The 27,207-nt window shown below is 39.7% G+C and overlaps 1 long non-coding RNA gene across 4 annotated transcripts in view; it reads left to right on the plus strand.

Annotated features, from left to right (window-relative positions):
• Positions 1 to 27,207, plus strand: part of LOC102162767 — a 218,063-nt gene that overhangs the window by 44,945 nt on the left and 145,911 nt on the right. Inside the window, exons 2-4 of one of the 4 annotated variants that reach the window (XR_002346888.1) lie at positions 15,574 to 15,632; positions 18,169 to 18,232; positions 19,818 to 19,940. The exons of 2 other annotated variants lie outside the window; for them this stretch is intronic. This is a non-coding gene — a long non-coding RNA (uncharacterized LOC102162767). The remainder of the gene's footprint in view (positions 1 to 15,573; positions 15,633 to 18,168; positions 18,233 to 19,817; positions 19,941 to 27,207) is intronic. One more of the 4 variants, XR_002346890.1, reaches the window with a different exon arrangement.

The following is a 27,207-nucleotide window of genomic DNA, read 5'->3' on the forward strand; positions in this document are numbered from 1 at the left end:
TGGGACTGTAAAGGGAGAGAGAGAGGAATCTGAGCTCTCCAAGGGCAAGGGCAAGGAAGCAGACCTCCTTCTCAGAGCCAGGTCAGTGCAAAAATGTGAAAGGTCATGTTCAGGATCCATAGACTCTTCATCTTCAAGGGGGAAGATTAGGGCTCAGAATTCAGGAGTGGTCTTGGACCTGGTCACTTTCTAGTACAGCAGGAAACGTGTGTAATGGTCAGGCTTACCTGCAGATGTGTGAGCTAAGCAGGAGGAAGGCAGTTCCTTGATAGAAAGTCTTTGGAAGCCCTGGATTTGTGGAGACTCTGGGTGGGTGTTTCAGCCCAGCTCATCATCCTATGGGAATATTAGTAGATTGCATAAGCCATTTCGAGATAAGCTCTGAGGCCAGCCTGACGTGGAATAATGCTACTACTAATGTGATGCACTTAACAACAATGTGTATATATATATTTTTAATCAAAAGTGTCTTAACTGTTTTGTGAAATAGGTGGTAGAAAAAGGAGACTTCTGCAGACAATTAGTAAAAATAAAAAATTATTCTTGTTCTCCCTCTACCTCCTCCAGACTCTCTTCCTGTCCTGTGGCCTCCTTCCCACCTTTGACTGTGAATTTGCATCCCACTTTTCTAACTCTGGGGAGGAGTATGTGCTGTTTACCAGGGATCTTGACTCACTTTCCTGCCATTTTTGCTGTTATCTGACTTTTTGATCATAGCCCCTAAATAACCAGACTCTCTGGCTTGGTTTCCCGAACTTCCTCCATCCCTTTCATCCTTCCCCCAGTGTTGGCTGACCTGCTGTAAGCTGGTCTCAGGGGCAGAGGGCAAGCAGGGCAGACCCACCCCTGACTTCAGACCTAGAACCTCCTGCCTCCCCAGGCTCTTCAAGTCATGGGATGTGACCCAGGTAGCCTGACCCCCTGCACTCTGGCCTCTTGCTGCCTTGATTCAGCCAGTTTGTCCTGTCTTTCCCTCTTTATTTCACTCCTGACTCTGCCCCAGATCCTCTGCCTTAGGGCACCTGGTACTTCATTCCCTCGCCATGGGGTCCTTCCCATCTCCTTGGCCTCCCACCTACTCTCAGCTTCTCAGCCTGCTGACTGCATTCTGGATTTCCAGCCCATCCTGCTCTTCCTCACCTGCTGGGCCTCTGCTAATCTCACCTGTCTTGATGCTGAGGACTTGTGGTGGGGACCTCATTCCTGGCAGGGAGGGGCACTTTCTGCCAAGAGGGATGTCCATTATGCTGTCTGTTTCACTCTGAGCAGCAGCATAGCGACTCACGGACTGCCTTTATCAAAGAAAGTCAGTTTCCAGGGGGCCCACAGATTTGGATATAAATGTACAGAAAGCTTCACTGATTCCAAAAAAAAAAAAAAATGAACTGAGGCATCAAAATGCTTCAATTATAAAATATTTGTAAATAAACTATATATAAATGTAATTCAAACTTAAGACAATACAAATACTATAAATAGAGTAGAAACAGTAGACAATCTGGACATGAGATCTGGAGAGCTGACTTCCTAGGCTTCACTCTGCCTCTAACAAGCTGGGTGATCTGAGGCAAGTCGCTTTGTTTCTCTGGACTTCTATTCTCCAGCTTTCTCTCCCTGTGATGAAAAGATCCATTCAGTCTATGTATAATGTTCTTCCACTTTAACATAGTAAGTTGCCTCTCAAAACTGCAAAAATGGACTAGCTAAACCCCTTTGGAAACTTCACAGACAAATAAAGGTGCCATATTTCAGAGTTTTTACTGTAATAATAATTGAAAACCTAAGAGGCAATTTAAAAAAATAGGCTACAAATCTTCAAGTGTATGATGACTAGGAAAAACATGATAGAAGAGTAGGTGCTGTGGTTGACAAAGCAGGCAGATTTGATGAGCTTCAAGTCTCTGTGACTTCAGGGGCTTGCTTTGTGCTACATTTCGTAAAGCACTCTGGGAAACTCATATTTTCTATTTGAAACTAATGATGTGTCAGAGAGAAAAAAAAAGTGTTCTTCACTTTCTATCCTGAGCATCCATCATCCTTAAATGTCACAACTGAACTGTGCCTTATCAGATGCCCTGGTCATACTGTAGGTTCCAGGTGTTAGGAATTGGGTGGGTTATGCCATAGCCCCTCACTGTGATCAGAGGAAGGCCCTTGTAGGTAGGTAAAACAATATCCCTTTTGGGAGCTTTCAGTAGGGCAAAATGGCTGATTTATAAAAAGAATGAATGCTTTAACATAGAACAGATGTTTATTAATGTGGAACAATGGGTGAAATTGGGACTATTTAGGAAATCATGGATTTATGTATGAGAAGAGGACCTTGGGAGTTCGGTCTGGGGTTGCTCTGAGATATGCTTGGGTTCTGACAGGATTGTTTGTTTATTAACCTTTGTAAGGTGCCTTGGAATGTAGGCCAGATAAAGTGGGTAAAAAGCAGACTGGCTGCACTTGATATGAGTAATCTGACTCCTTTGTTTCCAAAATTCAGTTGTTCACTCTGTGACCTATTTGGCTTCCTATGTTGTAATTTTTAATAATCTTTTAAGGGTGGAAGAGAGTTGTGTTGATATGAGAGATCAATACCAGCATAATTGTCCTTCTTTCTTGCACGGCCCCTTTTTCATTGCCTCACCCCTGCTCTACCTGCTCTGTTCTCTTATCTGCCCAGGGAAATGTTTGTCAAATGACTGATTAGATTTTCACAGTAAATTGCATTTTCTGGAGATGATCCTGATAGCATTTTCACAGCTTCCATGGAAGGTTCTGAGATTATGTATCTTATCATCAAGCTTTTGGTGTCTTTAGTCTAAACTGCCTGGTATCTCCAGGGCTTAAAAGATTTTAGTGTGTTTTAAATGGACAAGTCCTTTGAAGTAAGGGAGACGGTATTTCCTTGGTCTTTCTAAACTCAATCAATACCACAATATTATCTTTCCAAACCATTAGTGATGCAATTCCAGAACCAATTAGATGATTGATTATCATTAGGAAAACTAGAAGATAAGCAATGTGAAAACAAAGAATTGAAAGGGAACCTGGATTGTGTTCTAGTCTGCATCCTGATTTTTTTTAAATTGGTGTTGAGGTAAGCAAAGGGTGAGTCACACAGTGTCCAGTTGTTGCCAGAACAACCATCCCTCTGGTAGGGAGTTTGACTCACAAGCTATGCTCTATGCTCATTCTCTTTCTTGAGATGTCTGCAGCTGTCTTAGGTTACACAGAGGGCTGGTGGTAGAAAGGAAGAGGTGTGTTACTGAAACACTTAAGCTCCCTTGTGCTGAGAACATAGATGTGACTTTGTAACTTGGGCTGTCAGAGAGATTGAGAGAGCGCCCTTGAATCTACAAGGATGGTAGAGGTCTTCTGGGTAAACACCTCAGCCCCAGCCCTCCTCCATCATCTCTGCAGGTCACAGCATCGGAGGTGCACAAGGCATTGAAGGGACGTATTGAATGGTGCTAGTAACCAGGTAACTACTTTCTCCCATTGACACTTGTGGCTATTTACCCATCACTGCTATCCATTGGTTTTACTTAGGTTCTCTATAGCAACAAAGAGCAAGCATTACTTTCTCTGACAAGCTCTTACCCTCCTCAGCCTTCTCTTGTTGTTATTTTTCTTCTCATAATCTCTCAAAGATGACTGGCAGGTGTTCTGAAATTCCTTGAGGTCCTGGAATCCATCTGATATAGGCCTGGGTACTTGAAGTGACCAGAACCTTTCTCACTAGCTCACTAGGCAAGGGTCTGTCTGGAGCTGAAATTCCCTCTTTGAATTGTTGGTTCTGCCATTTGTAGGCTGCCTGCTGGACTCCCTTGTTGAATCACAAAGAAATGAGAAAGTCCCTGGGCACTTCTGCTTTCTTTCTTCCCCCCTTTATCACTCCAGCAACTTTCCCAGCAAAGTTCTCTGCTTTTCTCCTTATTTCAGATATACCTTAAAAAAAGAAATTGCTGTGAGTTCCTGTTGTGTTTCAGTGCTAATGAACCCGAGTAGTATCCATGAGGGTGCAGGTTTGATTCCTGGTTTCACTCAGTGGGTTAGGATCCAGTGTTGCTGTGAGCTGTGCTGTAGGTTGCAGACATGCCTTGGATCTGCCATTGCTGTAGCGGTGGTGTGGGCCAGTAGTGCAGCTCTGACAGGACCCCTAGCCTGGGACCTTCCCTATGCCATGGGTGTGGCCCTAAAAAGCCAAAAAAAAAAAAAAAAAAGAAAAAAAGAAAAAAAAAAGAAGAAAAAAAAGAAAGCAATTGCTGACTGATTTTGTTGTTGTTTTGTTTGCTTGCTGGTTTTTATGAGTCTCAGATAGTGCTAATCTCTAGCTTTTCTGACACTATTCCAACGAGTTCTTGCTAAATAGCATAAAATGGTACCTAGGACCCTCAGGTAGCTTAAATACTCTTGTTGTTTTGTTAAGACAATTTGGCATCCTAACTTTTTCAGTCAATGTTATAGCATGAGAATCCCTCCTAGTCATCAGAGTTCACTCATTCAATAAACATGTATTTAGCAGCTACTATGTGCCGGAAACAATAATAAGTGTAGGGGTTGTGTTGGAGAAAACAATAGAAACAGGGCTCAGCATTAGAAACTAAATAATTACACAGCTATTTAATTAATCATCATAGTGCCACAAGGGAAATACATGTGGATCATGAGCGGGAATACAGAGGGGATCTTGACCCAGAGAAGACTGGCATGTAGAGAAGATTCCCTGGGCAGCGTGAAGCATAATTTGCTCCACAATCCCCCATCTGGGGATTTATGCTATTTCAAATCTTGGCTGTTTTCAACAAACCTGTAGATAACACCTCTCTGCATAAGTGATATTCTTTCCTTAGGATAGACTCATAGATGTACAATTACTGGGTTAAGAATGTGAATATTTTGTGGATCTTGACTCATTAAAAAGCTTTCTAGAAAAAGCAATGCAGAGTTTTAAAGCTGGTAAAGGATCTTGGATAACTACCTTCATAGAAACAATGGGTTGATATCAAGAAATCAGTAAAATCAGTAAAAGCAATGTCATGAACCTGTCCCCAAGGATGCTATTCAGGGTATTGTTCTCCACCTGATAGAGGTCTTCAAGATGTTGATTAGCAGGCTATAATAAATATGGAAATTAAACATTTAAAAATGATAGGATTTCCCTGGTGTCCTAGCCGGTTAAGAACCTGGCGTTATCACTGCTGTGACTCTGGTCACTGCTGTGGCTTGGGTTTGATCCCTGGCCCTGGAATTTCTGCATGCCAAGGCATGGCCAAAAAATAAAAAATAAAAACCTTATGTCTGTATGATGAAGTGATTTTATGTTAAAAAATTGGGGGGTATGTATACTGTTTGTTACTTTTTCATTTTATTTTTTCTAGTAATACTTTTTTTTTTTTTTAACAGCAAAAGTATTTGTTTATGATACATTGGAAGGAAAAAGCAAGCCCATCCCCAAACGCAGTTTGCGTGACAGCTAGTGGAACCTCCTTGGTCAAATTTTCTTTAATAGACCCAAAGTCCCTTAAGGCTATGTAATGATATTTTCCCCCCTTTCTCATGGGAAACCAATGGGATTAGCAAATTTTAACAACAAACATGTACTTAAGCTATGTGAGATCTATGTGTTCCTTTCCCAGAAAGATAAAACACACCTATTGCAACAATTGGGGCGCATATTGTTTAAAGAATTTCTGTGAGAAATTTCTTGGTCTTGGAATTACAATTGCTTGCTGTTTTATTTTTTGCTCTTTGAATATAGCAAGGTACTTGACCATTGAACCTGCCTGCACTGAGACAACAGGGTTATTATCAGATAAATTATTAGATGCTGCCACTGCTTGTTATTTTTCCCCCAGAGGAAGTAATAAAAGATGTCAAAAAACTTCCCACCTCTGAAACCTTTTGCCAGTTATGTCCATGGAGTTCAGCTGTGGGTCAAAGGCTGCTTCCTTTGTGTTCATATCCCTAATAACAGAGACCAGAACTGTTCAGACATTTGATACAATGAAGAAAGCTCACCAGTCAAGCCCTGACACCAATGTGGAAAATACCTGCATGGCCTTTAGCACTGTACTGGATGGAACATAATGATTTTTGCTGATTTTTCTTAAAAAAAAATGAAAATAGGTTTAGCTCAGAGAAAAGGCTCACCTGTAATATTGGTGAAGGTGTCAACTGAGGGAAACTGTGTTTTCCTAAAAACTTTGTCTACCATCAATTTGCTGGTCAATATAAATATCAAAATTCTTTTTTTTTTTTCTCATTTCGTGTTAAAGGAAAGAAAGGTAGTGATGAATTGAAGGGTGTCAATTATTCTGAAGTCAGACTGCCTGGATTTAAATCCCAGACCCTATATCTTCCTAAGTGATGACCTGGTTCGAGTTACTTTCTTCTCAGTTCCTCAGTTTTCTCACTGATATATTGGAGATAATAACAGGAAAGAGCAAATCCATGTATGGTTCCTAACATGCACAGTTTCTGAACATTGAAGGCAACTCAGTAAATGGTAGCTGTTCTTATGATAAAGCTCATCAGATGAAAGTCTTTTAAAAAGACTGGAAGGAACGAAGGGAGGGAGGGAAGGAGAGAGGGAAGAAATATCACAAAACAATGGGGCTCTTGTCATGGACTTCTTCTCATGTTGGAGAAGAGATTGGGATTTGGATCCAGATACTCAGGCTCTGGGCCTGGCCTTGCCATTCACCAAGTGTGTGATCCAAACAGTCATGTGACATCATTCAGCCTCAGGGTCTTCTCTGCTGTAAATGGAACGGTGTCAGTAATACCTACCTAATGAGGTTGTTGGGATAGCAGATGAGCTAGTGTATGAGGAGAACCCTTGCGAGAATATTAAGAATGATAAGGGTGTGGGTTATTTTGCTCAGCAATTCTTCCTTTGGGGTGGATTTCTTAAGCCTGTGCCTACCTGAACTGGCTTGTGGAGGAGGTGGATCCTTCCTGAGTTTGGGGCTTTGGACTGGAGCTTTCCCCTTCTTCTGGGCTTCTGTGCATCAATTGCTCATTAAGATCAAATGAATAGACCCCACCTACCTGGTTCCTGGTAACTGAGAGGTGAGAGTTACTGCTGGATATCAGCGTGTATGTTTTCTGAGTTGCTTCATCAGAACAATATGCCTATGGATGAGGAAAATCTTGATCTCGGGCCATTCTGCCTTTGGTTTATCAGCGTAAACTTCTTGGGAAGTAGAATTGGAAATTGGCCTATAAGTCATATCTCTTTAAAAAAAAAAGTTGAAAGGGTTTACTCATAGATGAAGAAACAAGCTAAAAACCCAGAGGCCAAGAGTTCCAGTCCCATCTGTGCCATGACTTGTGTGACATTGGGCAAGTAGCTTAATCACTTGGTGGCTTCATTTCCTTGTTCACAATATGTGGTATGACAGTATTAACCTACCTTGCTGGAATTTTATAAAAATAAAATTACTATTTGCCATGTCTATATATTTCAGCTGCAGACTGCTTCCGGGACTACCTAGTTTGGGGTAAGTTGAAAGCATGAAAAGGGCAGCTTTTCCGAATGCGTTTCAACTGCATTCACTAGAATATTTTGCTCTTTTCTCCACGAATTTTCTCAATTCCATTCTGTTAGCTGTTTACTAAATAACAGTACCCTATTGACTGAAAGTTTTTCTTCCGCTTCTAAGGCCATGCTGTTTCCACATTAAAAATAAATACCCAGAACAAATCCATAGGAAAGATCTTGGGAGGCTCTAGGGAAACACTGAAACAGGACATGATGTTGACAGTGCCAGAAACTCTTAAAAATGGCCTTAAAACAGGTGAGGAGTCCCAGTGAGCACGCTGCATATAGACAAGCTTCTGGGCTCCTGATACCTCGCTCTCCACCTGACACAGGGGAAGCCTTCATGTGGGATGTATTGCGTTATTGCTGCAATAACCTTTTGTACTTCAGTATGAAAATACACTCATTTTTTTCCTTGCGGTTTTAATAGAGGACAGTTGTACTACTCATATTTATCTCTGCTCTAACCAAAATCTCAACTTTAATGAGGTGAAGGAGTAAAATATTTGTAAACCCAACACATTGAGAATGGGAGAATAAACAATAGCAGAGAAGATACATTTTTGGAAGATGGGAAACAGATGAAGTGGTATGTAGCTTGAAACAGAGAAAACAGAATGTGTGTGAAAGCCAGCTAACTTGTGCTGGAGAACCTCAGAAAGACTAGAGAATTAGAGTCAGGATTTTCTTTTCTTTCTTTTCTTGTTTTTTAAATTGAAGTTTAGTTGATTTATACTCTTGTGTGATTTTCAGGTGTACAGAAAAGTGGTTCACTTATACATACATATATATCTTTTTTTCTTATTCTTTTCCCATAAAGGTTATTATAAAATATTAAATATAGTTCCCTGTGCTATACAGTGGATCCTTGTTGATTATTTTATATACAGTAGTGTGTATATGTTAATCCCAACTTCCTAATTTATCCCTCTCCTCATTCCCCTTTTGGTAACTAAGTTTGTTTTCTATGTCTGTGGGTTTATTTTTGTTTTGTATATAACTTAATTTGTGTAAGTTTTGAATATTCCACATACAAGTGATGTTGTGTGTGTGTGTGTATATATATATATATATATTTTTTTTTTCTTTTTATGGTTGCACCTGCAGCATATGGAAGTTCCTGGGATAGGGGTCGAATTGGAGCCATAGCCAACTCCCCTACGCCACTGCCATAGCAACACTGGATCCAAGCCACATCTTGACCTACCCCACAGCTTGCAGCAATGCCAAATCCTTAACCCACTGAATGAGGCCAAGTATCGAACCTGCATCCTCAGGAACACTAGTTGGGTTCCTAACCCACTGAGCCATAACAGGAACTCCTGATATAGTATATTTGTCTTTATCTGGCTTATTTCATTTAGTATGATAATCTCTAGGTACATCATTGTTGCTGCAAATGGCTTGATTTCATTCTTTTTTATGGCTGTGATCAAGTTCATCCACTGCCACATACGCAAGGTTTCCAATCAACCAAGAACCACCAGAAATTAAAAGAATGACTCATATTAAAAAAGAAACCAAAGCAAACAAAAAGGAAAAAAAAAACCCTGAAGGAAAGAAAACAATGTAGTGAATATATGGAAAATTGGAAGAAAACCATAATTAATGTTCTTAGAAAATTAATGCATTTTGCCATTTGGGGAAAAAGAAAAAAAGGTTGTTTATAGATCCACCAGAATTGTTTTTCCTGGTTTTGCTTTTGTGATGTTATAAATTTAGTGAACTCTGACTGATGAACAGTAAACTGCACATATTTAAAATATACAATTTGGTTTGTTTTTAAATTTGCGCACACACATGAAACTGTCATGATGATCAAGAAAATGTATGTTTCTAGCATTCCTAAAAGTTTCCTCACACTCTTTTTGATTTCTACTTCCATTACCAGGTAACTATGGGTTTTTTTGTTGCTTGTTTGTTTGTTTTTTACTGAAACTATAAATTAACTTGCACTTTCTAGAATTCTAAGTAAATAGAGTCATGTAAGTACTCTTTTTTGGTCTGGCTTCTTTCACTCAGCATGATGACTTTAAAGTCATTGATGATGTTGGATGTATCAATAATTTGTTCTTTTTGATTGTTGGGTAGTATTCCATTAAGTGACTGTCCACAGTTTGCTTACGTATGAACATGCTGATAGACATTTGGATTGTTTTTAGTTTGGGGCAATAACCCAAAAAGTTGTTGCAATGAACATGTATAACCCTTGTGTAGATACTGGTTTTCATTTCTTTTCGGTAAATATCTAAGCGTAGGATGGCTGGTTGTATTATAGGTGTATATTTAACTTTCCAAGAAATGATCAAACTGTTTTCCAAAGTGGTTGCACCATTTTACATTCCACCAACAGTGCATGAGATTTCCAGGTGTTCCATATCCTTGCCAGCACTAGATATGGCCAGTCTTTTAAATTTTAGTCATTCTAATGGGTATATAAAATTTGATTGTAGTTTTATTTTTCATTTCCTGATGAGTGATGTTTTGTATCTTTCCATGTGCTTACAGGGTGTTTCAATATCATATTTAGTGAAATGTTTGTTAAAATCTTTCACCCTCTTTTAAAAGTAGATTGTCTTAACTATTGATTTACAAGAATCTTTTTTTCTTTTTTGGCAGCACTCATGGCATATGGAAGTTCCCAGGCCAGGGACTGAATCTGAGCCAGAGCTGCACAACACCACAAGCTGCTGCAGTGCCAAATCCTTAACCCAATGAGTCACAGCAGGAACGCCTATAAGAATTCTTTGTATATTTTGGATACAAGTCTTTCATATAGGTTGTAAACATTTTCTTGAATTTGAATATTGTTTCTTTGAAGAACTGAAACTTTAAATTTTTAAAAAGTTCAGTCTATCAATCTCTTTCTTTTGTGATTTATGCTTTTTGAGTTCTAAGAAGCCTTTGCCTCTTCCAAGATCACAAAAGTTTTCTCCTACATATTTTTGAGAAGATGTATACTTTCAGGTTTTACATTTCAGGTTTTGTGTAAGATGAGGACCTAAATTCATTTTTTTCCCTATGTCTATATCCAGTTGATCCAACACTGTTTGTTGAGAAGACTTTTATTTCCTTATGAATCATCTTGGCACATTTGTCATAAATTAAATCATTATGTATGTATAGGTTTATTTCTAGATTCTCTATTGTTTATTGATCCATGTGTCTATCTTCTTGCCAGCACAGAACTGTTAAAATTACTGTGGCTTTGTAGTAATTCTTAAATGTAAGGAGGCTAAATACTCCAAATTTCTTCTTTTCTGAAAGTGGCTTTGGTTATTCTAGGTTCTTTGCAATTCCGTGTAAACTATATAATAGGTTTGTCAGTTTCCGCAAAATAGCTTGCTGGGATTTTGATAGGAATTTCGTTGACTCTAAAATCAGTTTGGGAATAATAATAACCAGTCAATCTTCCAATCCATAAATATCATGTATCTCTCTATTTTAGTTTTGTCTGCAAAGATTGTAGTTTTCATTGTAGAGGCCTTAGAAATATTTTGGTAGACTTACTCTTATTTTTTTTTTTTGATGCTACCAAAAATTCAATTTTTTGAAAGCTTATTTTTAATTTTAAATTATTAGCTATCAGTCTACAAAAATACAAATGTCTGTGTATCAACATTGTATCCTGTGACTTTGCTAAATTCACTTACTGATTCTCATAGGCATTTTGTAGATTATCTGGGATTTTCTATTTAAACCATGATGTCAGCTGAAAATAAGGACAGTTTTATTTCTTCTTTCATAATTTTTCTCTTTATTTTTTCTTTTTTGGTTTTGGCCTTATTTCTAGCACCTTCAGTACAATGTTGAATAGAAGTAGTGTATCTTGCTTTGTTCCCAAACATAAGGGGGAAACAATTCAGTCTTTTATCATTAATTTTAGTTGCAGGTTTTTTTTTTTTTTAAGATGATATTTATCAGTTTAAGGAAATTCTCTACCTGCCAGGTTATACTGAGTTTCCTTTATTCTTTCTTTAATTATGAATAGGTGTTGAATTTTACACATACTTTTTCTGCATCTATTGAAATGGTCTTTCTCCTTTATTTTACCAATAACATAATAATAGTGAATTACATCCATTGTTTTCTTTTAAATGTTAAACCAACCTTGCCTTTCTGGGATAAAATCTGCTTGGCCATGATATAGTGTTCTTTTAAAATATTGGTAGATTTGATTTGCTAAAATTTGTTGAGAATTTTTGTTTGTGCACATGAGGGATAGTGGTCTTTAATTTTTTTCCTGTAAGTTTTTTTTTTTTATCATATTTTGGTATTAGGGTTATTCTGGCCTCATAAAATGAGTTGGGCAATCTTCTCTCCTCTATATTCTGAAAATATTTGTATAAACTTGACTTTTTTTTCTTCTCTGAATGTTTTATTGAATTCACGTTAAAATCATCTGCGCTTTGGGAAGATTTTTTTAACAAATGCAATTTCTATATAGATAAAGGACCATTCAGATGTTCTGTTTCTTTTTTGTATCAACTTTGGTAAATTTTATTTTTTAATAATTTTCAGGGAGTTCCCATCATAGCTCAGTGGTTAATGAACCCGACTAGTATCCACAAGGATATGGGTTTGATCACTCACCTTGCTCAGTGGGCTAGGGATCTGGTGTTGCTATGAGCTGCGGTGGAGGTTGCAGACATGGCTTGGATCCCGAGTTACTGTGGCTGTGGTTTAGGCTGGCAGCTATAACTCCGATTAGACCCCTAGCCTGGGAACATCCACAGGTGCAGTCCTAAAAAGACAAAAGAAAAGAATTTTCATTCATTCTAAATAGTTGAACTTAGTTAAGTTTTTTATATATTTTTTTTATCCTTAAATGCCTGTAGGATCTGTGGTGATAATCCCTTTTTTAATCCTCATATTGGTGATTTGCATTCTCTCTCTTTCTCAAATAATCTAGCTTTAGGTCTGTCAGTTCTGTTGCTCTTTTTAAAATCCAGCTTTTAACTTTGATAATTTTCTGTTTTCTCCAATTTCTAGTCTCCCAATTTCTGTACTTTGTCATGCTATTTTTAATTTTTTCTCCTTTTATAATATGTGCATTTAAAATCTATTTTACTTGAGTTCATTTTCATCCATCCCAAAATATTTCCTAATTTCCCTTGTGATTTTTGTCTTTAGCTCTTGAATTATTTAGGAGGATGTTTAATTTCTATAAAGTTGGGGTTTTCCTAGCTACTATATTGTTATTGATTTTTATTTAATTCCATTGTGGCCAGAAAATACACTCTGCATATTTCAGTCCTCTTTTATTGTCCAGCATATATGGTCTATCTTTGTGAAAATATTCTTTGCACTTGAAGAGAATACATATTATGCAGTTATTGGTTACTGTGTTTCATAAATGTCAATTAGGTGGTGACTGGTAGTATTGTTCACATCTTCTGTGTCTATACTGAAGTTTTATCTCATTTTTCTCTGATTTACATATTGATGGGTGCTAAAGTCTCTTGATATAATTGTGGAACCATTTCTGTCCTTAATTCTGTCATGTTTTTTCGTGTATCTTGAGGCTCTGTTACTAAATGCATACACATTTATGATTATTATGTTTTCCTAACAAATTAGTCCTATTATCATTATAAAATGCCTATTAATTTTTTAAACATTGTTACACCTTCAGCAAGTGGGATTTATTTCAAGGGATCCAAGGATAGTTTAACATCCACAAATCAATGTGTAATAGCACATTAAGAAAATGAAAGGTAAAAATCTTATGTTCAGCTCTATAGATGCAGAATAAACATTTGACAAAATTCAACATCCAGTTATGATAAAAACTCAACAAAGTGGGTATGGAGGGAATGTTTCTCAACAAAGGCTATAATGACAAGATCACAGCTAACGTCATGCCCATTGATGAAAAGCTAAAAGCTTTTCTTCTAAGATAAGGAAAATGTCAAGGATTTTTGACATTTTCTTGACACTTGTTTTTTTTTTTAGCTTTTAAAAGAAACATTCATGACTCTTGGAAAATAAAGATATGATAACTGAAATTTTTAAATATATATATTAAAAGGAGATCTGGAAGATAAAGTGGTAGAAACTTCCCAGTAAGTGAAACAACAACAACGAAGAAAACAACAGTGATGGAAAATGGTGTATAAATAAGAACCTGGGGGAGTGCTCCAGGAGATCGAGCATTCAAATGATGAGTTTAAAAAAATAGTAAAGGTGGAAATTACCCAAGAATAATGTAAGAATGTTTCCACTAAGCGAAAGACAGTTTATCAGATTCAAAGGGCTCGCCTAAGATCCAGCATTGTGTAGATTAAAGAGCCCTTGTGAAATTTCAGAAGATTGGGGTGTTTTAGGGACCCCTTTCCTTTGCGCAACTGCTCGTGGAATGGTTTTAATCATAGAAAACTACTTTTTCAAGGAGAACAAACAGGGGCCCTCCTTTTCAGTTCCTGAGTCTTGGCCTCAGCTCACCTGATCTTAGTCTCACAGCTGAAGCTGTCCTGCCAAGAATTCAGAGCAGCCCAGTTCCCCTCACCCAGACTTCTGGTTTGACTCGAGTCTTGTGAATCTTTGAAATGTTCTTAGGACTCAAGCACTTAGGCGCCAAGAATCTTTGTTTAGCCACTTCAGCAAGTTAATCCCCAGATTGTGCTTGAAGTCTCTTACCAGATTCAATTAGGAATAATGTACTGTATGCTTCCATAGGAGAATATTTGCCCCTGCATGTGATAGGACCTAATGGCTACCCCTAGATCCCTTATTAGTTGATACCCTTGAGCAGTTTGGGAAATAATTTTCAAATTAGGTATAACGAGTTAAATCATTTTGGAGGCCCTCCAGAGAAGGGCACCTTGGCTAAGAGCGGAGGCTCTGGGAAGAAGGGAGGGCCTGAGATTATACTCCTGCCAGTCCTGCTGCTGTTCATGCTCCCCAACTCTCAGATAATTATTTACAACCATTTTTCTGGGACAATCAGAACTTCACACTAAAGTATACTTCTGCGTGGCTCTCAGCCACCAGCCTCCCAGTTTTACTTGTTCAACTTCATACCCCATCTCGTTTTATCATTTGTTTTTTTTTCCTTGCTGTATGCATAGCATGCAAAAATTCCTAGGCCTTGGATCAATGCCGAGCCACAACAGTGATGATGCCAAGTCTTTAACCGCTAGGCCACCAGGGAACTCCCCATCTCGTTTTACCCAACCAGTGGTTAGTTTCTGCAGAAGCTTCCAACTCAAACCATCACTGCTGCTCTTCTGCCGTCACCCCATCTGACTCGGAGCCCAACAGATCACCTCAGTGATGACAGCTTCCGACTCCCTAGAGTGGCCTGGCCAGTAAGTGAGCACAGTGCCTCACACTTGCAGAAGTAGTCTTGTTTTTCCTGTTTGACACACCCTCGGTTGAGGAAACTTGAGCAGGTTGGAACCAGTACTCACTTCATTTGAAGACACTGTCTGGAGGCTCACCAAACACCTTGTGGGCTGGTTCTGGGCTGAGGCCCCAGGTTAGGGCTCCCTGCCAGGGGATTTTCTGCCTTCCAACAGCAGATGTCCTCTCCCTGAGCCTTTCTCTTGCCCCCACCACACGTCTGAGGGGAAAGCCTCATTGTTTCCCATTTATTACCAAAGACTCTTAACCTGCTGAGCCACAACGGGAACTCCATTATACTTTTGTTACTTTTTTTTTTATCCCGGTAAGCCTTAAGATCTTATGTGATAAAACATCTCTTGTCCTAGAGCTCTCCCAGGGTTGTCAAGGGAGTGACACAGATGAAGGCATCCCTTGAAACTCTTCTTACTCATCCTAAGTTAACGTTTATTCAGCACCTACCATGTGTGAGGCACTGTGCTAAACTTGTCACTTATATGATCTCATTTAATCTTAATCAAAGCTCTTAGAACTACCCATTCTACAGATGAGAAAATCCTGGCTTAGAGGATCTAAGAAACTTGCCTAAATATGCAGAGAAAAAAAAAAAAAAAAAGCAGAGATTTGAATCCAGGGGCTCTTTGAACCCAGGAGTCATGTTCTTTATCACTGTACCATTTGTTCTCACCTAGGAAAGACCTAGCATACCACCCACCTCACTGCACAGAGACACCGCGTGGACCATATCCAGGTATGGATTTTAACAAGGTGGACTGATTCAAGTTTCATTTCATAAAGGAAAATGCTTGGGTGCTTATTTGTCATTATCACTGTGATCAACCTGGTGAGGGTAGAAAGGGAAGTTCAGAAATTTCTCTGCCCTCAGAAATTTGAGAGACTAGACATATACATAAGCAGCTAAACACTATGTTATAAAATCTCATTAAGCTTGGATAACAGAAAATAGGATAGGTTGGTGACAAAGTCAACTGGAATCTTCAATGGCAGTTTAGGATCAGCAAGGAAGAGTCAGTCCCCCAGTTCTAGGCAATACATCTGAAGTGCAGAAATTAGTAGGTCTGGTGCAGCTGGAGAAATTTTCATGGATAAGGCTGGACTTAAACTTACCCTGGATCCAATGAGATTTGGGTTGGTGAAGAGGAAGAGAGAGAGCATTCTGAGCAAGAGAAAGTATGATCAGAGGCAGGGAAGAGGGAGTGGGTTTGGTCATTTGGGGAAGCATCAGGATATTTGGGGAGGCCAGACTGGAAGGGAACTCACACTGGTGGATGGTAGAAGATAAATTTGAGAAACGTCTTTAGAGTAATGTTCAAAAGTTTGGAATTTGGGAGTTCCTGTTGTTGATCAGTGGACTAGTATCCATGAGGACTAGGGTTCTATCCCCAGCCTTGCTCAGTGGGTTAAGGATCGGCGTTGCTGTGAGCTGTGGTGTAGGTCTCAAATGTGGCTCAGATCCTGAATTGCTGTGGCTGTGGTGTGGGCTGGCAGCTGTAGCTCCGATTTGACTCCTATCCTGGGAACTTCCATATAGCTTGGGTGTGGCCCTGAAAAAAAAATACGAAAAAAATTTGAAATTAAGTTTGAAGACAACAGGGGATCACAGAAGGCATTTGAATATAGAAAAGATAGGCCAAAAAAAATTCATACAGAATATTTTTTTCACAGCAGTTGGTCATTTCTCCATATCAATGACTGTGGCTGGAGTCAAGGTGTTAACCCCGACCTCTAGAATTAGGGTCTCTTTTCCATTCAGCATTAGAGCCACATTTTTCCTGCCCAGATTTTTTTCCCCTAAATTGAGGGAAAGCCTCATGTGGAAAGTGAGGGCTTGCTCACTGGCTCAGAATAAGGGCTCTAGATGATCTTAGTAATAGGGTCACCATGGATGATAATCCCACTTCCAATATGGGGGTGTGTCTGCTAAGAGAGTGACAGTGCTTGTTCAGCTAGCCAGGACATGCTTTCTTTTACACAAGGCCAGATTCCTGTTCTCTCCTTTTTATTTTCCTAGATTCCAAGCAAACTACCTATTTTTCATTATTTCCTCAGTAAGGAGACTATGTGGTTTACTTGGTTATAAGTTGATTGACATAAACAGCATCCATTTTCTAAGGATGTATATGAATCAACCTGGCTCTCTCTTGGGTATGAGAAATACTTTCTTTTTCTTGGTTCAATTGGATGAACAAGCTTGTCTCCTTGCTGCAAAATTGGGAAACACTATAATCTCAGGAGGAACTGTTGCTGGGGGCTGATTTTACCCATTCTAAATTGGTAATATTGTCAACTGCAGAAAATGTTCTTATCCTCAAGTTCTAGGAAAGTTGTGGCTGGTTTGAATCTTGTAGCTTTCTTTGTCTCTCTGCCTAAGCAGGAGTCATTACAGTGCCATTAGCATAATTCACGGTTTCTCTGTCCTTTGAATCTATGAGTAGCATGAGAAAAATCTGTTTTTCCCTTGTGTTACATTCAAAACCTAATAAAGATACGCTATTTTGGAGTACCTGTTACCATTCTAGCTAGCAGTATTTAAAATTTTTATTTATAGGAGTTCCGTTGTGGTGCAGTGGAAACAAATCTGACTAGTATTCATGAGAACGCGGTTTCAATCCCTGGCCTTGCTCATTGGGTTAAGGATTCGGCATTGCCGTGAGCTGTGGTGTAGTTCACAGATGCCGCTCAGATTCTGCCTTGCTGTGGCTGTGGTGTAGGCTGGCAGCTATAGCTCTGATTTGACCCCTAGCCTGGGAACTTCCAAATGCTGCTGGTGCAGCCCTAAAAAGCAAAAATAAAACAAAACAAAAGTTTTATTTACAAACTTCTCTGTTCCTCAGAAGAAGAGATAGGTAATATCTAAGATGTTTCATTTTCAAATACTCATGAAATTACACAAAAATTGTGTGAAAAAAGGAAGGACAATAAACGTAAGTTTAAGATGGAGAAAGGCCAGATGCCAGGTCCATAGGGAACGTCTACTAATGTGATTGTCACTGAGATGGATTGAAAAACTTATTCTCAAGATTATAAACTATATGCCTCACAAATTGAGCCAGAGAAGCCCAGCTGGTGCTGAAAGAGAATAGAGAGTAAATGTAGAGAGTAAATGTGCCTCGCCTCTTCGTTTTCTCTCAATTATTTCAGGACCTTGGAGATACACTGGCCAGAAAAGCAAATGGTCCAACTGGGAAAAAACTGTCCTCTGAGCCAGCCAGAGTCACATGCAGATTCCAACCTCCCACAAAGCCCATCAATTTCTCTCTTTCCAGATCCGTTCAGAGACCATGGCTCCCAGACCACAGCCAGGCAGGAGGTCAATGGACATGAACAGAGGTGTGTTGTGTCCTGGAATGGCTAATTAGGTAATAAAAAGTAATTGGGAGAGAGGTGAGAAGAAGGCAGGGGCAATGCATGCTTGGATCGCATATGATTTCATGTGCTACCCTCTAAAACAAAACAGCAGTGTCTGCTGCCTCTCAGTTTCTCTTACGAGTTGGAAATTAGAGCAGTGACAACAGGAGGGCCCTAGATCAAAGGCCCAGGAGACCTCTAGTCGCTAAATATCTGGGCAATCCTAAAAGTGGAGGGAGGCTCTGGAAGTGAGTGGGCCCTTCAGGTCTGCTTTGCTTATGCCCAAGAGAAAGTGAGGGAGTAGGAAGATTCTTTTCCAGTACTGTTGTTGGCCAGTGCCAGGCTTGAACATAACTTTCTCTTTTTCAAGATGAAGAGACAAAAAAAAAAAAAAAAAAAAATGCCCAGAGGGGCCTAAGGAAAGAATACTGCAGAATAAGGGAGAGGAAGTTTTTCTATTAAAACTTGAAGCAAGATTATATATCTAAAAATAAATTTCTCCAGAAGAGAGAACAACATTTTAGCAGACGTATTTTTGGTAGTCACAAAAAGCTGGGAGAAGGCATAGCCATGATGAGAGAGGAGTCAGGGGCCATCTGGAGAAAACAGATTGGGATGAAGGAAGATTTGCAAAGGCTGAAACAAGAAATGAGGGCAAATATGCCAAAAGTGTAATAGAATTAAAACCTTACTAAAGAGAGCCATTGCTGAGAAGACATAGATGAAATCAAATCAGTAAAGTGAAAGACAAGGAAAAGGAACAAGGTGAAAATGTTGAGAGAAAAGATAGCAAACACAGATCTAATCTGAGAATTACATTTATTCCCAATGAAGAAGTGGGACAAAATAATGGAAACAATGGTCAAGCATATGTCAGCAGAAAACTTTCCTGAGATGGAAAAGGTTCTGAGATGAAATTAAAATGACCAAATCAAGAGAGAGATGGCTTTTAAAATACCCCAGCCATATCTTTTAAAATACTGCAGTCTCCAGGCTAAAGAAAGAATCTTTCTGGCATTTAGATAGAAATGAACAGATTAGTAATGAAACAAATAGCAATCTGGGCTCAGACTTCCCAACCTTGAAGACTCTTCTAGAGAACAAGTTTGTATCTCACGAGTTCCATACTTCACCCAACAGAATGTTTATATGCAGAGGCTGTAGGTATTCATTTTCAGATTTATAAAGACACTGAAAATATACCCAACATGGCCTCTTCTTGAAAAAAAAATTTTGAATTTACAGTCCAGTTGATTAATAGGTGAACTGCTATGAGGACACATACACACAAAAGTACAGAATGACTTGCAGAGGGCATTGGAGACTCTTCAAAAAAATAAGGGAAGTAATCGTTTTGAATATGGTTACAGAGCTGTATGCAAAACCTAATGCCTACTGTTGAAAACAATTTACTTAGGTCTAAAAACATAAATTAGATGAGCAGAGGCTGATAAAAGAGGAAGGAGGAATATATCACAAGTTATCTACAGTGAGCTGATGGGGTTTTGTTTAGGGGAAAGATATAAAATGCCATCATTTAATGTGAAATAATATTTCCTTTGAGCAGTTTTAGTTTGAAAACTGACTTCTTCAAGAGAATGCTTCTCGCCAGCTTGTCTCTAAAACTGGAATTATTATAGGATCAGATGGGCCATGTATCTGGCTTCAGCTGGCAATGAAGGAAATCCTGGTAAGCTGAGGCTTTAAGAAATTACATAAAGAGACAAGATATAGAAATGGTTTTCTTTCTTCTCATCTAATGTTTTTTTCAAGTGAAGAAAAGTGCTGGCATCAGTGAAAGTGTGCAGTAGTCAGTGGAAACTCAACTAGGATGACCTTTAGTTAGATAAGTTTTCTCATTTGATGTGTTGTTAAAAAATGTCTCTTCCTTTATTGCTTATGAGAGTTTGCTCAGGAATTCATGAATTGCACTTGAGCCAATGTCAGAATTTTGAAATAATTTTTTCTCTCTCTGGTTTTGGCTTTTGTTGAAGCTCTGATTTGAAATGAGAGGGAAGAGGAATCTCAGGAATCCTTACTTGTGGTGTTCTTCATGGAGTGGGTGTGGAAATGAGAAACTGGATATTTTGCCCATGCTGAATATAAGAAATAATTGTGACTTTAAAAAAATACTAAAGCTTTAGTCTAAGTTATAATCTTTTCCCATCTTTTCTGTGAGATTTATCTTTGCTAAATATATGCTTATACTAGCCATAGTTGATAAAAGAAAAAAAAGTCCTGGAAGAGATTTGGAGAAAATCCATCATATTTTGTGTGCACATATTTGGTTACTTAGGGACATCTTGCCACCACCTGATTTTTTAAAACTGAAGTGTAGTTGATTTACAAGGTTGTTTTAATTTCTGGTCTACAGCAAATTGATGTTTATCTATTTTACACCTTGTTCTTTATTTACACATAGTAGTTTATATCTGCTAATCCCAAACTCATAACTTATCCATCATCCACCCTTTTTCCTTTTGGTAACCATAAGTTTGCTTTCTATGTCTGTGAGTCTCTTTCTGTCTTGTAAATACGTTCATTTGTATCATATTTTAGATTCCACATATAAGTGATTTCATATGATATTTGTCTTTCTCTGTCTGACTTCTTTTAGTATGATACTCTCTAGGTTCATCTGCCTTGGTCTTTAATAAAAACAGAAGTCCCAGTTCTTGGCTACGATGGAATTAGCAACCTCCCTACCCTGTAAACCCCCCCCCCCAATATTCTAATGAATTTTGTCATTGACAGCTCATTATGGTTTCCCATCTTGAGTATGTTTCAGGTGTGTAGAGAGTGGATGCAGTGATGGTAATTTAGGAAAAATCACTCAAGGCCGTTTGTAGACTGATTTGTCCAAAATCATTCATTGCTGTATTCTATAGGATTTGTTTAGCATTTATTTGCACCTCGTATAAACATGAGGCCACTTTTACACGGTAGAAATTTTAAAAGCCATGAGCCATCTATATGTACAATCAACCAACCAATCAACTTACAGTGTATGCAGACTCCACTAATCCTGTGAAGACACAGAATAAATAGGAATCTTAGTTTCTGTTCTCAATGCAGTAGAAAGCTAGTTAGGGAGACCAGTGTGACAGAGTGAAATGATGAGCAAACTATCAAGCATTAAGCTGAGTTGTACTGACTTCCTTATGCTCGTGTTTTGTCAACTGTAAAATAAAAAGTTTGGAAAAAAATTTATAGTAAAATTACTTGTCCCAATAGAGCTGGGTGTATAGTAAATGCTCAGCAGAGTTTAGCCCGTCATAACTGCTACTTAATTACTATTATTTTGTAAATGTAATAGGAGGAAGAGAATGATGTGATCAGTGTGTGCTGCAGCAGTGAAGAATATTTAATTCATAATTGTGATTTGAGCTGGGCCTTTGAATGATGTACAAAATTTAGCTAGCTGGTGACCTAAGCAGAGGGGAGGTCATAGGAAGTACGTGAAATAGTAGCTGTAGAGGCATGTGGGTTGCTGCCTGTACAGTTAGGATAACAGCGTGACTGGCTTAGTGGGTGTGTATGGGACTTTGTGGGAAAGAAAATTGAATAGATAGGGTGGGGTGAGATTATGGAGGCTTTACAAGTCAGGCAAAGGGAGTTCGGATTTTCATAGGATCAGCATTGAACTGTCTATACTTGAGTGGAAGGAGTCATGTAACAAAGACAGGTCTGGTAGCGGGAGGCAGGATGGTTGAAAGGAATGGATCGCTGAAGTCAGGGAGGTCAGGGAGCCCAGGGAGCTGTAATCAGGTCTTGGTTGGAGGAATGGAGAGGAAGAGGTAGAGCAGAGGAGCCATGAAGGAAGAAGTGACAAGCTGTAGTAAACCAGCAGAGCAATGAAAGAACAGTTATGTTTTGAGATCCTGTGCCGCAGTTTTTGAGCCCAACACCAGGATACAAGGTTGACAAATAACACATGTCTTCATGGATCAACTGAGGCTGAATAGTTGAAGATGTCACTGGAAATGAGAGTTAGAGATTAGGCAGAGAACAAAGACTAAAAATAAACTGGGAAAGAATATGAAGGGAGAGGTGTCTACTGAAGTATTATTTTAGCTTATATCTCTTGTGTATCTGCATGCCTGCTGTGTAGAAAATGTTTTCTAGGAAGCAAACAGTTTAAAAATCCAGGACTGGTATTCCCTTTGTGGCTTAGCAGTTAACAAACCTCATGGATGATGAGGATCCATGAGGATGTGGGTTTGATTGCTGGCCTTGCTCAGTGGGTTAAGGACCTGGTGTAGCAGTGGGCTGTGGTGTAGGTCATAGATGTGGCTTGGATCCCACGTTGCTGTGGCTGTGATGTAGGCCTGCAGCTGCAGCTCTGATTCTACCCCTAGCCTGGGAAATGCCATATGCTGTGGGTATGGCCCTAAAATAGCAAAAAAATGAAAAAAAAAAAATCCAGGACTGTAATGATCTCTTTTCCTGTGTGTATCCTTTGGGGGTCTCTTTACCTGTGGTTAAAACTGCATCATATTTACGGATAGTGACTGTATCAGTTGGGGGCAGTCTGGTGCCCTATTCCACCTGGGTAGCTGTATATCCCTAGTGAGCTACTGGTCTTTTCTCTGCCTTAGTTTCTTGATAGGTAAAATGGAATAATAATAGTATTTACCTCATAATGATATTGTGAGCCTTAAGTGAGATAATACATGTTAAGTGCTCAGAAAAGGGCCTGATGGATGCCTGATGTTATCTGGGAGGAGCTGTAATAGTGATGGTAGTTGTGGTGGTGGGTCACAGTGCACTGGGGAGGGTAAGTAGGTCACCTGACCCTGCTCAAGGTAAACATCCTAACCCATTGTTCAGGAAATTGGTCTCCAGCAAATATGCTTTCAAAGCATAGCTGTCAAAGGTAATTTGTAGATTCCTGTGAAACCACATGTACAAGACTAAGTAAAGAGCAAATATTTGTGGAGGGGGAGGTGTCTATTAAGGTCCAAACCTCAGGTTTCAGGGAATATCACCTTGGTTCATCATTCATGAAAGGATCATTTAATTAAAACCATGCTCTGCAGGTTACATTCTTATAGGTACAGCACTTGAAAGGTAAGAGTGCAAACACTAGGTGCTTAATGTTTGCAGAAGTATAAAGTGTAAAGGACACAGACACTTCCTGTGAGTTAATATCATCTGGATTTCAGGTTGAACTCCCTTAGACTGTGTTTTCTCTGATCACTCAAAGTTGGCTTTTATTGTAGATCTTAAACTGCAGACAAGTTATATCCTGGGCCCTGACAAGTGGCCAGCTGACAATAAGTGTGTGTTGTCAAAGGAAGGCTCCCAGTCATTTGACTGAAAACTGGAAAGCATTAGAGTGCTATTTGGCACGTGGGCTCCTCCAAATGCTTTCTGGAGTGGGCTGTTCAGCCAATAAATCAGTAACAGAGATTAGGGCATATGTAGAATGGGCCCTTTTGTTTTTCCAGGAACTGTCCCTAATTTGTATTCTGTTGTATTTTGTTTGTTCTAATCGTGGTTGATAATTGCATTTTCCCCTGGGTATACCAGAAGGCAAGCAGTATGGTGATGGGAACCTCAGCTCTTGACATTTTTTCAAAGGAGGTGGAAGTTTCACGGATACTAGAATAGGGATTGTCAGTACACAAAAGAAAGACATGTCTAGCAAGGATGACCACCTGAATTTTATTAGTGCTTTCCATGACATAAGGAGATGCTGCCTCCAATAGAGTTATCTGGCTTTACCTACTTTGAGCTCAAACCTAGATGTTCCCTCAAGCTGTTTGCTGACCACCTGAAATATTTGTGGAGAGGGGCCTTATGTCATGGCAGCTGAGCAGGATGCAGGCCCTCTTTCTAGAGCCAGCCCTGGCTCATATTGTCATGCAAATGGCAGAAGCCCATACCCATGTTTGACTGAAGGCCACACACTCCCTCCAGAGCCAATGCAAGGGCTCCTCAATTCATGTTTCTAGGACAAAGTCTTGGGTCTATATTTGTCCCATTTTACATCTCTCTTCAAAGAGAAATGAACAGAGGATTCAGATTATGCCCTGGAACGTCCCCAGAAGAACATGGTGTGATTACAGCTCACATGATGTCTCAATAATCTTGCCAAGTGTTTAACCAAGCTCAGAAGCATCTGTGGATGGTAGGCTTTTCAGAAACCTAGGACTGCAAGTCCTAAATGCCTCTCACCAACAGCAAGCTTTGAGAAGATGGAAGATGCCTTTCCTCCATCTTTTCACAGCTCACTTACATGAGAAGTTTATTGTCAGAGCTGACATGAGACTTAGATTAGCCAAGGCAGTGTGAAGGTCATACCTTCTCAGAGACTTGGGCTGAGAAATTGGAGGGCATTCTGCATGTCAGGTGAGGATACAGCAATTCTTCCTGAGTCCTCACAGAATGACCTTAGCTTGACTCTTGGCTTTAAATGTGGAAGTTTGTTAATTAGATTCTCATTCAACAGATACACATTTCAGGTATGCGGTTATTACCAATCAAGTGTCCTCATCTTTCTTGATAAGGGGGAGTCCAGAAGATCTTTAAACCACAGATTCCCTCATCTACAATGTGGGAATCACCAATAGTCACATCCCAGGAAGGCTGGAAGACAGCATGAGCGCATGCATTAAAGCATGAAGCATGTTTCCTGTTGTATATTAACGACCCAATTAATTGACCTCTTACTTGCATGATCCTCCTGTTGAGAGCCAGTGTGGTGGCAGATCTCCATGGGCCACCAAATTTGGTGCTCAATCTGCACCTGCAAATTTCTGTCTATTTCTTTTGAGGAACTGAGGCAATTTAACAAAGGTATTAACAATGATTCATGTGCATCCAGGGAGGAGATTAAATCATTTTAGTATAATTTGTTTAGAAGGCAGGATTTCCACATGAAATGGTTAATATAAAGAGACTGGTATTTAAAGGCATCCTTTTAATCATAGGGAAATTTTACTTTTATAGAACCACTCTGTAACAATAGTCGATAATGTCTTTTTTCTTTCTTGTTTTTGGTCCAACATGATTCCCTAGAGACAGTACGGTAGAGGATACATGCTTCCATGAAAAATAATCCCTAGAATAGGAGTTGCTGTTGTGGCTCAGTGGGTTAAGAACCTGAGGTAGTATCTGTGGGGATGCAGGTTCGATCCCTGGCCTTGCTCAGTGGGTTAAAGGTCCAGCATTGCTGCAAGCTGTGGTGTAGGTCACTGAAGCGGCTTGGATCCCATATTGTCGGATGCACCCCTAGCCCTGGAATTTTCATATGCCGCAGATACAGCCCTAAAAAGAAGAAAAGAAAATGAAAAATCCCTGAAATAGGAGTAAGAAAATCTGATTTCTGTAGCTGCTTCCAACATTTATTAACTGTGTGACTCTCACACAATTACTTAATATCTATAAACTTCAGTTTCTTTACCTTTAAGGTGAAGATAATAATACCCATTTTGCCTGCTTTCAAGAATCCCGGTGAGTGTCAGGGCCCCTGATGCCCCTGCTTTCTAGAATTACTCTCCTATGAGACCTCGTCTTTGCTTATTTCCCCAACAGCATCCTCCCATCTTTAGACCCGACTTGACTCATGTTCTGATCCCACAGGGCCTTGCTGTGAAGTAGAGTGAATCATATAAATGTGTGTGAATTTTCCTGGCTTGATATAGCCTCCCTCCCAATTAAGTAGAGATCTAAACTCTCCCAGAAAATTGACTGATAATGCAGTTTCAGGAAATTGTGAGCCAAAAGGGTTTCAGGGGCTGAGTTAGTTTTCTAAGGCTGCCATAACAACGTAACACAAACTGACTGGCTTGAGATAAAAAAATATTATTTTCTTAGAGATGTGGAGGCCAAAAGTCTGAAATCAAGGTACTGGCAGGGCCATGACCTTTCTAAGGCTCTAGAGAAGAACCGTTCCTTCTTGCCTCTTCCTAGGTTCTGGTGGCTCTTGGCCACCATTGCTGTTCCTTTGCTTGTAGTCTCATCACTCCAGTCTATGCAGGTGTCTGCATGTGGGCTTCTTTTCTGTCTCTCTGTTGCTTTTTTCTGGTAACAACAGTGGCCATTGGCTTTAGGGATAACCCTCATCCACCATGGCCCTATCTTAACTACATCTGCAATTAGTTTATTTCCAAATAAGGCCATATTCTAAAGTTCTGGGTAGACCTGGATTTTGGGGAAACATCACCATAGCGGCCCTTTAAATTGTACACTGTGCTGGCAGATAACTATTTTTTTGGTAAGGCAAACTCTAGATCCAGTACCTGCTTGTGTGAGTAACAATGCCGCTTACCAAATCCCCATCCCATTCTCACCACCCCCTAGCTCAATCCTGGTCAAAATTCTGTGTCCCTCTATTGGCTCACCACCCTAACCATAAACCTGGGTGTCCCCTTGGACTCCCTCCTTGTCCTAATTGTTACTCCCCAACCTCCCCATTCCAGCCAGTCACCAGAGCCTACGCATTGTGTCTCCTAAGTCCCAGTTGAATCTTTACCCATGTCTTGACATCCCACAACCAGTGCTGGCTCCTGTGCTATGCATTAGACACTATGTGAGCCCCAAAACGAGGCTCCCTGGCTCTGCTCTTCTTCTCTTGTCCCCATCTGCCCATCGTTTCCTGAGCCTTGAGAAATGCAAATCTGGTCAGCTCACATCCCTGCTGACAGGCCTTCCATGACTTCATCTAATCCCTCAGCTGACGTCCACCTCATGTCCTCTTTCAAGACCTCACATGAGACTTCTCTCCACCACACTGAACACCTTGTGGTTGTCTGAGCTTGCCACGATCTCCCTCACCTCTAGTTCTCTGACACAGCATGCTTGCTGAGCCTGCCTGGCTCACATCTGTTCATCCTTGCAGATTTATCTCAAGCCCATTTTCATTTTTGAAGCCATCTCAGTTGACTCCTGAACTGGGTTCTGCATACCCTTCTGTACCCATTTTATCCTCCTCATCTGCATGCACAGGTGGC

The sequence above is a fragment of the Sus scrofa genome, chromosome 1 (assembly GCF_000003025.6).
Source record: "Sus scrofa isolate TJ Tabasco breed Duroc chromosome 1, Sscrofa11.1, whole genome shotgun sequence".
Lineage (NCBI taxonomy): Eukaryota > Metazoa > Chordata > Mammalia > Artiodactyla > Suidae > Sus > Sus scrofa.